This window comes from Gopherus flavomarginatus, chromosome 23 (assembly GCF_025201925.1).
Source record: "Gopherus flavomarginatus isolate rGopFla2 chromosome 23, rGopFla2.mat.asm, whole genome shotgun sequence".
Lineage (NCBI taxonomy): Eukaryota > Metazoa > Chordata > Testudines > Testudinidae > Gopherus > Gopherus flavomarginatus.
Genome location: NC_066639.1, coordinates 18,688,928 through 18,698,647, shown reverse-complemented (window position 1 = coordinate 18,698,647; position 9,720 = coordinate 18,688,928). Strand labels below are relative to the sequence as shown.

General features: G+C 49.0%; 1 long non-coding RNA gene across 1 annotated transcript in view; it reads left to right on the top strand.

Moving 5' to 3' along the window:
- The first annotated feature begins 227 nt into the window (after positions 1–227).
- LOC127039630 (uncharacterized) overlaps positions 228–9,720 on the top strand; it is a 29,059-nt gene continuing 19,566 nt past the window's right edge. The window contains exon 1 of the long non-coding RNA XR_007771230.1: positions 228–300. This is a non-coding gene — a long non-coding RNA (uncharacterized LOC127039630). The remainder of the gene's footprint in view (positions 301–9,720) is intronic.

Below are 9,720 nucleotides of genomic sequence, written 5' to 3'. Positions count from 1 at the left end.
TGCAACGTAGTGGGCGCTAGAGTGGAGCGGTGACTGTGGATGTTGACTGTCTCTCTTCAAGTGGGCCTGATGTAGATAGGATGAGAGAGGGAGGCAGGGATGAGGACAAGATTACCTGCACCAACTGAATTTTGTGTAGTGATGGCTCTTGCTTCGCTCATTTTCTGTGCTTGCAGAGGAATTGTCCAGGAGCAGCAGCTGAAGGAGAAAGTGGCAGACGTGGACCTGAGGAGCCTGGACATCCTTCCAAGCAGACATGAATGGTCCTCAGACTTCTGCCTCCCGCACAACTGGCTGTGAGTAAGCGGTCAGTGCTTGGAATCCCTCATATGTACTGGCTCCGGTTTTGTTCAGAGGCTCTGAATTTCCTCATTGGACACGGTGCTCTGTGGGATTCAGATGAGGTAAAGGCACAAGTCTGTGCAGAGTGAGTATTTTAGATGTAGGTGCAGTGAGCTGCTTTTTAGTTGTAGTGTTAAAGCTGTAATGGGAGGAGGGTTGAGGGCGGTGCCCTGAGGTGTGGTAGATGTGAGAAGAAGAACCTATGCACGTTGCAGACTGAGATGCTAACTGATTTGTTTTTCCCCCTAGTGCTGGGTTTAGTACCAAGTGGAGAGTCAGAGTCCACTCCGCACATGCCATGGAAAGGAAGCGAGCGCTGGGAGATTCTAAGCATTGTTGATGCCAGGGAAGAGCCATCCAGCTGGGAGTGGAGCAAGGGCCACTGTCAGTGAGATAAGTGTCTTGTTAGGTGAAGGCTCTGCTGTGGTTATGAGGGAGACAAGGTCCCTATTTTCAGGGGCTGCTCAGTCCTCTGGCCGGTATCGGTGTGTCCTCTGCAGCGGAGGGTTGGATCCAGGAGGATGACTCCAGGTGACAAGTTGCTTGACTTCCTCCCGGGTTTCTCATTTTCTTGCTCTCTGTCTCTCTAGTGTGTTGGCCAACGCTCTCCCTTAATCTGTCCTTTCCCTTCCTTGTGCCATCTCCCTTCTTAGGACACAGGCAGGCCTGCGAGGTGTGTCTCCCCACTGGTTAGGTCTTGAAAGCCCTGGAGTAGTAGGAGGGGACGAAAACCATGCGGGGTAGTGGGTGTGAGAGTGGAGCAGTGACTGTCAGTGTTGAATTGGTCTCTGTTCAAGTGGGGCTGATGTAGATGGGGTGGAAGAGGGAGGCAGGATTGAGGGCAACATTTCAAGTACCATTAGAGCTGTGTGTAGGGATGGCTCATGCTTGGCTTTTGCAGCTGCATTTCCAGAGGAATTGTCAAGAAGCTCGAGCCGGAGGAGAAACTGGCAGAAGTGGATCTGAGCAGCTTGGACATCCTTCTAACCAGACATGAACAGTCCTCAGCTTTCTGAATTCTGAATAACTGGCTGTGAGTAAGAGGTCAATGCTTTCAATTCCTTATCTGTACTTGCTGTAGTTTACTTCACAGGTCTTGTGCTTCCTTGTTGGGTACAGGACACTGTGGTATTAAGGCTTGGGAAGGGACCAAGTCTCCTGAGCAAAGTGACTATTTTGGGTGCAGTTAAAATGGATCCCTTCTAGTTGCAGATATAAAGTAGTAATAGGAGATGGTTTGATGGCGGAGCCGTGGGATATGGGAGATGTGAAATGAAGATACTACGTGACATTGCAGATGGAGATGCTAATTTGTTTGTTTTTCTCTCCTCTGCTGGGTTTAGTACCAAGGAGAAAAAAGTCACACGTCAGAGTCTACTGCCCTCATGCAATGGAAAGTGAGTGAGAGCAGCGAGCCTGTGAGCATTGTTCATGCCAGGCAAGAGCCGTTCGTTTGGGATCCAAACAGATGCCACTGTCAGTGAGATAAGTGTCTGTTTTGCTGAGGGTTCTGTTAACAGCCCATCTGACTCCAGGTACAGACACCCTGTTAGCTGGGGCTGGTTTGTCAGAAGAGTTTCCTGACTAGCTGGGGATACAAGGGAGACAAGGTCCCCATTTTCAGGGGCTTGTCATTTCTCTGTTCACAAGCAGTGTGTCCTCCGCAGGAGAAGGTTGGATCCAGGGGGATGACTCCAGATGGTGAGTTACTTGCCTTTCTCCTGTGTTTCTCTCTCTGTCTCTGTCCTTGCCTCTCCTTGTGTCGTCTCCCTTCGTAGCACACGGGCAGGAGTGCTAGGTGTGCATCCGCACAGGCTTGGTCTCGGGAGCTATGAACAAGTAGGAGGGGATGAAAATCATGCAGGATAGTGGGCGCTAGTGTGGAGCAGTGTCTGTGGATGTTGACTCAGTCTCTGTTCATCGAGTCGGGCTGATGTAGATGGGATGGGAGAGGGAGGCAGGGTTGAGGACATTCATAGAGCTCTGTGTAGTGATGGTACTTGCTTGGCTTTATTGGTTTGCAGAGGAATCGTCCAGGAGCCCTCGCTGGAGGAGAATATGCAGAAGTGGATCTGAGCAGCCCGGACATCCTTCTAAGGAGACCTGAATAGTCTTCAGGTTTCTACATAACTGGCTGTGAGTAAGAGGTCAGTGCTTTCAATTCCTTATCTGTACTTGCTGTAGTTTTCTTCACAGGCCGTGTGCTTCCTTGTTTGGTATGAGATGCTGGGATTAAGCTTGGGGAGGGGACAAGAGTCTCCTTAATGAAGTGACTATTTTGGGACATAGTTTACTTAGATTTCTAGAAAGCCTTTGATAAGGTCCCTCACCAAAGCTCTTATGTAAATTAAGTTGTCATGGGATAAGAGGGAAGATCCTTTCATGGACTGAGAACTGGTTAAAAGACAGGGAACAAAAGGTAGGAATAAATGGTAAATTTTCAGAATGGAGAGGGGTAACTAGTGGTGTTCCCGAAGAGTCAGTCCTATGACCAATCATATTGAACTTATTCATAAATGATCTGAAGAAAGGTGAGGTGGCAAAGTTTGCAGATGATAATGAACTGCTCAAGATAGTTAAACCCAAAGAAGACTGTGAAGAACTTCAAAAAGATCTCACAAAACTAAGTGACTGGGCAACAAAATGGCAAATGAAATTTAATGTGCATAAATGTAAAGTAATGCATACTGGAAAAAATAGCCCCAACTATACATACAATATGATGGGGGCTAATATAGCTACAATTAATCAGGAAAAAGATCTTGGAGTCATTGTGGATAGTTTACTGAAGACGTCCACGCAATGTGCAGTGGCAGTCAAAAAAGTAAACAGGATGTTAGGAATCATTTAAAAAAGGGATAGAAAATAAGATGGAGAGTATCTTATTGCTCTTATATAAATCCATGGTATGCCCACATCTTGAATATTGCGTACAGATGTGGTCTCTCCATCTCAAAAAAAGATGTACTGGCATTAGGAAAGGTTCAGAGATGGGCAACTAAGCTGATTAGGGGTTTGGAATGGGTCCCATATGAGGAGAGATGAAAGAGGCTAGGACTTTTCAGCTTGGAAAAGAGGAGATTATCATATCCCCCCTTAGAGAGAGAGAAAATCACCTGTGGTATGAAGCAAGTGAATAAGGAAAAATGTATTTACTTTGTTCCCATAATACAAGAACTAGAAGCCACCAAATGAAATTAATGGGCAGCAGGTTTCAAACAAATAAAAGGAAGTTCTTCTTCACACAGCGCACAGTCAGCTGGTGGAACTCCTTGCCTGAGGAGGTTGTAAAGGCTAGGACTATAGCAGGGTTTAAAAGAGAACTGGATAAATTCATGGAGGTTAAGTCCATAAATGGCTATTAGCCAGGATGGGTAAGGAATGGTGTCCCTAGCCTCTGTTTGTCAGAGGGTGGAGAGGGATGGCAGGAGAGAGATCATTTGATCGTTACCTGTTAGGTTCACTCCCTCTGGGGCACCTGGCATTGGCCACTGTCAGACAGGATACTGGGCTGGATGGACCTTTGCTCTGACCCAGTATGGCCGTTCTTACGCTCTCTTCTCCAGGACTGGCTGTGAGTGAACAATTACGGCCTCTGTTCCTCATCCGTACCACTCTAGTTTTCCTCAGAGGTCATGAGCCTCCTCATTGGGCACAGGGCTCTGTGGGTTTCTGACCAGGGAAAGGGGCAACAGTCTCTTCTGCACAGTGACTCTTTTGGATGCAGGTGGAACGGGCTACTTTCTTCAGACAGTGGCTAATGCCAGGTGCCCCAGGGGGAATGAACAGAATAGGAAATAACCAAGTGATCCATCCCTTGTCGCCCATTCCCAGCTCCTTCCAAACCAAGGATAAGGGCACCACCCCTGCCCAACTTGACTAATAGCGTTGATGGACATATCCTCCATGAACTTCTCTAGTTATTTTTTGAACTCCTATTAACTTCACAACATTCTCTGGCGAGGAGTTCCACAGGTTGAGTGTGCATTGTGTGCTTTTCAATTGTATCTGTAAAGGTGTAATGGGAGATGAGAGAAGAAGAACCTACACAACATTGCAGATTCCGATGATAACCTTTGTTTTTCCCTCTTGGTTGTGCTTTGTAGCAACGGAAAAAGTCATGGGTAAGAGTCTGCCCCAGTTGTGAGATGGAAAGTGCAAAAGAGCCATGAGACAGCGAGCACTGTTGATTCCAGGCTATGCAGATGCTGTCAAGCTGAGAGTGGAGCAGCTGTCACCATCAGTGAGACAAGTGTCTGGTTTGGGGAGGACTCTGGTAATGGCCCACCATCCTCCAGGCTGGGAATTAATGTTAGCTGCGTCTTGGTTTGCAGGGAAAGAGTTCTGACTAGCTGTGATTATGAGGGAAACAAAGTCTCCATTTTCAGGAGCTGGTCATTTCTCTGGCCAGGAGTGGTGTGTCCTCTGCAGCAGGAGGTTGAATCCAGGGGGATAACTCCAGCTGATGAGTTTCTTGCTTTCTGCCCATGTTTCTTTGTCTCTCTCTTTCTCCTGTAATGTGTTGGCCAACACACACACAACCTCTCTCTCTCTCTCTCTCTCTCTCTCTCTGTGCCATCTCTCTTCATAGCACACGGAAAGGCATGCTAGGTGTGCATCCTCCCATGTCTAGGGAGCCATGAAGAAGGAGGAGGGAATGAAAATCATGCACGGCAGTGGGTGCAAGTGTGTGGTGGTTACTGTTGGTGTTAACTCGGTCTCTCTTCATTGAGTGGGGCGGATGTAGCTGGGATGGGCGAGGGAGGCAGGGATGAGGGCAAGATTTTACACATGATTAGAGCTTTGTGAAGTGATGGGTCATGGTTGGCCTATTTCCTGCGCTTGCAGAGGAATCATCCAGGAGCATCAGCCGAAGGAGAAGCTGGCAGAAGTGGACCTGAGCAGACTGGGCATCTTTCTAAGCAGACATGAACGGTCCTCATAGCACACAGGCAGGTGTTCTAGGTGTGCATCCCCACAGGTTTGGTCTCGGGAGCCATGAAGAAGTGGGAGGGGTCGAAAATCATGCAGAGTAGTGGGCGTGAGATTGGAGTAGAGGCTGCTGGTGCTGACTGTCTCTGTTTGAGTGGGGCTGAGGTAGATGGAATGTGAGAGGGAGGCAGAGATTAGGGCGAGATTTCACATACATTCACAGCATTGTGTAATGCTGGCTCATGCATGGCTTTTGCAGCTGCGCTGGCAGAGGAATTGTCCAGTAGCCCTACCTGGAGGAGAGACTCTCAGAAGTGGACATGATCAGCCTGAACATCCTTCTTAGGAGACATGAATAGTCCTCGACTTTCTGCCTCCTGCATAACTGGCTGTGAGTAAGCGTCAGTTCTTTGAATTTCTCATTTGTATTCCCTATAGTATTCTTCAACTCTGTTCTTCCTCTTTGGGTATGAGGCTCTGTGAGATAATGTTGGGGAGGGGCCAGAGTCTGATGTGTAGAGTGATTGTTTCTGGTTTTGTTACAAGGGGTGCTTTTCAGTTGTAATGCTTAAGGCCTAATGTGGGGGAGGTTTGGGGGCGGAGCCCTGCTGTGTTGGAGAGGCGAAAAGAATAGCCTACGCAACATTGTCCACTGAGATGGTAACTTGTTTGTTTTTCCTACTTGTGCTGGGTTTAGTACCAAGGGAAAAGAAGTCACACGCCAGAGTCTAGTGTCCTCGTGCGATGGAAAGTGAGCCGTGAGCATTGTTGATGCAAGGCAGGAGCCGTCCAGCTGGCACTGGAGCAGCTGCTGTCATCAGTGAGATAAGTGTCTGGTTTGGTGAGGGCTCTGCTCACGGCCCACCTGGTTCCAGGTAGGGATGCTCCATTAGCTGGTTCCTGACCAGGTGTGCTTACAAGGTCGAGTAGGTCCCCAGTTTCATTGGCTGATCATTTCTCTGTTCACAAGCAGTGTGTCCTCTGCAGGAGAAAGGTGGATCTAGGGGGATAAATCCAGCTGGTGAGTTTTTTGCCTTCGTCCCGTGTTTCGTGCTCTCTCTCTCTCTCTCTCTCTCTCTCTTCTCTAGTATGTTGGCCAACTCTCACTCTCACTCTCACTCTCTCCCTCTCTCTCTGTGTCCTTGCCTCTCCTTGTGCAATTTCCCTTCATAGCACACAGACAGGAGCGCTACGTGTGCATCCCCACAGGCTCGGTCTTGGCAGCTATGAACAAGTAGGAGGGGACGAAAATCATGCGGGGCAATGGGCGCTAGAGTGGAATAGAAGCTGTTGGCATTGACTCGGTTACTGTTCATCGAGTGGGGCTGATGTAGATGGGATGGGAGAGGGAGGCAGGGATGAGGGCAAGAGCTCTGTGCAATGATGGCTCATGCTTGGCTTTTGCAGCTGCTTTTACAGAGAAATTGTTGTTCAGGAGCCCCAGCCAGAGGAGAAACTGGCAGAGGTGGATCTGAGTGGCTTGGACATCCTTCTAAGGAGACATGAACAGTCCTGGGTTTTCTGCCTCCTGCATAACTACACTTCATGACTTTATCAGCATGGGTAAAGCCTAAGATAAATGCATGGCAGAGGCTGAGTTCATGCGGCTGCTTCCCTTTAGGTGGGTTTGGTTTCTCATCAAAATTTTCCTCCTTGTTCTTGTTGCTGGAGGTGAATTTCAGTATTTTGGGAGCAGCTGTGGGATTACGACCTGGGAAAGAGACGATAGTCTCCTTTGCGCAGTGACTCTATTGCAGGGGTCCCCAATGCGGTGCCTGCGGGTGCCATGGCATCTAACAAGCAGCCGCTGAAATGGTACCCAGAACCAGTGTCGTCAAGATTTTCGGCTGCATTTCGGCAGCGATGCCTTTCAATGATGCTTGTTCTCGGCAGCTGCTTGTCTGGCGACCGTGCTCCTCAGTGGCTAGTCGTCCAGTGCCCGCCACACTAAAATGTTGGGGACCCCTGCTCTATTGGGTGCAGGTGCAACAGGCTGCTTAACATACGAATGTAAGAATGGCTATGCTTGGTCAGACCAAGGGTCCATGAAGCCCAGTATCCTGTCTTCCGACAGTGGCTAATGCCAGGTGCTTCAGAGGGAAGGAATAGAACAGGGCATAGAGAAGTGATCCATCCTGTGTCGCCCAATCCCAGCTTCTGGCACACCCCACCCCTGCCCATCCTGACCAATAGCCCTTGATGGGTCGATTCTCCATGAATTTACCTAGTTCTTTTTTGAACCCTGTTATAGTCTTGGCTTTCACAGCGTTCTCTAGCTAGCAATTCCACAGGTTGAGTGTGCATTGTGTGCTTTTTAATTGTTTCTATAAGGGTGTAAGGGGACAGGGAGAAGAAGAACGTAGACAACATTGCAGATTCCAATAATAACTTCTGTTTTTCCCTCTTGTTTTGTTTGTTTCCACAGACAAAGAAGTCAAGGATAAGAGCCCACGCCCCTTGTGAGATGGAAAGCACACAAGAGCCGTGAGACAGCGAGCATTGTTGATGCCACGCTATGCAGATGCCGTCGAGCTGGGAGTGGAGCAGCCATCACCATCAGTGAGATAAGTGTCTGGTCTGGGGAGGACTCTGGTAATGGCCGATGTGACTCCCTCCCACGTTTTTTTCTCTTTCTCCTCTAATGTGTTGGCCAGCACATTCTGTCTGTCTCTCCCCATCTCCTTGCCTCTCTTTGTGCCGTCTCCCTTCATAGGACACGGGCAGGTATGGTAGGTGTGCAACACCACAGGCTAGGTCTTGTGAGCTATGAACAAGTAGGGGATGGAAATCATGCAGTGCAGTGGGTGCTAAAGTGCAGCACTGACTGTGCGTGTTGGCTGAGCCTCTGCTCTAGTGGGGCTGATGTGGATGGGATCGGCGAGGGAGGTAGGGATGCGGGCAAGATTTCACGCACTAATTGAATTTTGTGCAGTGATGACTCTTGCTTGGCTTATTTGCTGTGCTTGCAGAGGAATCATCCGGGAGCAGCAGCCGGAGGAGAAACAGCCAGATGTGGACTTCAGCGGCCTCGACATCCTTGTAAGCAGAGATTAACAGTCCTCAGCTTTCTACCTTCCGCATAACTGGGTGTGAGTAAGCGGTCAGTGCTTGGAATTCCTCCTCTGTTCTCACTCCAGTTTTGTCAGAGGCTGTGAACTTTTTTGGGTACATGGCTCTGTGGGATTCAGATGAGGGAAAGGCACAAGTCTTCTGTACGGAGTGACTATTTTGGGTATAGGTGCAAGAGCTTCTTTCTGGTTGTGGTCCTGAAGGTGTAACGGAAGAAGGGTTATGGCTAGAGGTCTGAGGTGCGGTAGATATGAGAAGAACCTATACGACGTTGCTGACTGAGATGCTAACTTATTTGTTTTCCCGCCTTGTGCTGGGTTCAGTACCAATGGAAAAGATGTGGAGGGTCAAGAGTCCGCTCCCCTCATTTGATGGAAAGCGAGGGAGAGCAGGGAGACCGCAAGCATTATTGATGCCAGGCAGGAGTCACCCAGCTGGGAGCGGAGCAGCCATCATCATCAGTGAGATAAGTGCCTGTTTGTTGAGGGCTCTGCTCACTGCTCACTTGGCTCCAGGTATAGACAACCTGTCAGCTGGGGCTGGGTTTGTAACAAAATGTTTGTGATTAGCTGAGGGAGGGAGACAAGGTTCCCCGTTTTCAGGGTCTGCCCATTTCTCTGTTCACATGTGGTGTATCCTCTGCAGAAAAGGTTGGATCCAGGAAGATGATTCCAGGTGGTGAGTTGCTTGTCTTCCTCTTTTGTGTTTCTCTCTCTCTCTCTCTCTCCTCTCTAGTGTGTTGGTCGGGTGTCATTGTAAGGGGTGCTTTCTATTCGTAGTCCTAAATCTGTAATGGGTAGAGGGTGGAGCCCTGCCATGCAGGAGAGACGAAAAGAAGAGCCTATGAGATATTGCCAACTGAGATGGTAACTTACTTGTTTTATCCCCTGGTTTTAGTGCCAAGGAAAAAGACGTCACGTGTGAGAGTGTACAGCCCTCGTGATGGAAAGCGAGTGAGAGTGATGAGACTGGGAGCGTTGTTGGTGCCAGGCAGGAGCTGTCCATCTGGGAGCAGAACAGCCGCTACTATCACTGAGATAAGTATCTGTTTTGCTGAGGGTTCCGCTTCTCCAACTAGAGACACTCCGTTAGGTGGGGCTGGGTTTGTAAGAAAAGGTTCCTGACTAGCTGTTGTTATGAGGGAAACAAGGTCCCCATTTTCAGGGGCTGGTCATTGCTCTGGCCAGGAGCACTGTCATCTGCAGTAGACGGTTGGATCCAGGAGGATGACTCCAGGTGGTGAGTTGCTTGCCTTCCTCCCATGCTTCTCCTTTTCTCTCTTTTCTCTACGTGTTGGCCAACATACTCGCTCTCTCTCTCCTTGCCTCTCCTTGTGCTGTCCTCCTTCATAGGACATGGGCAGACATGCTAGGTGTG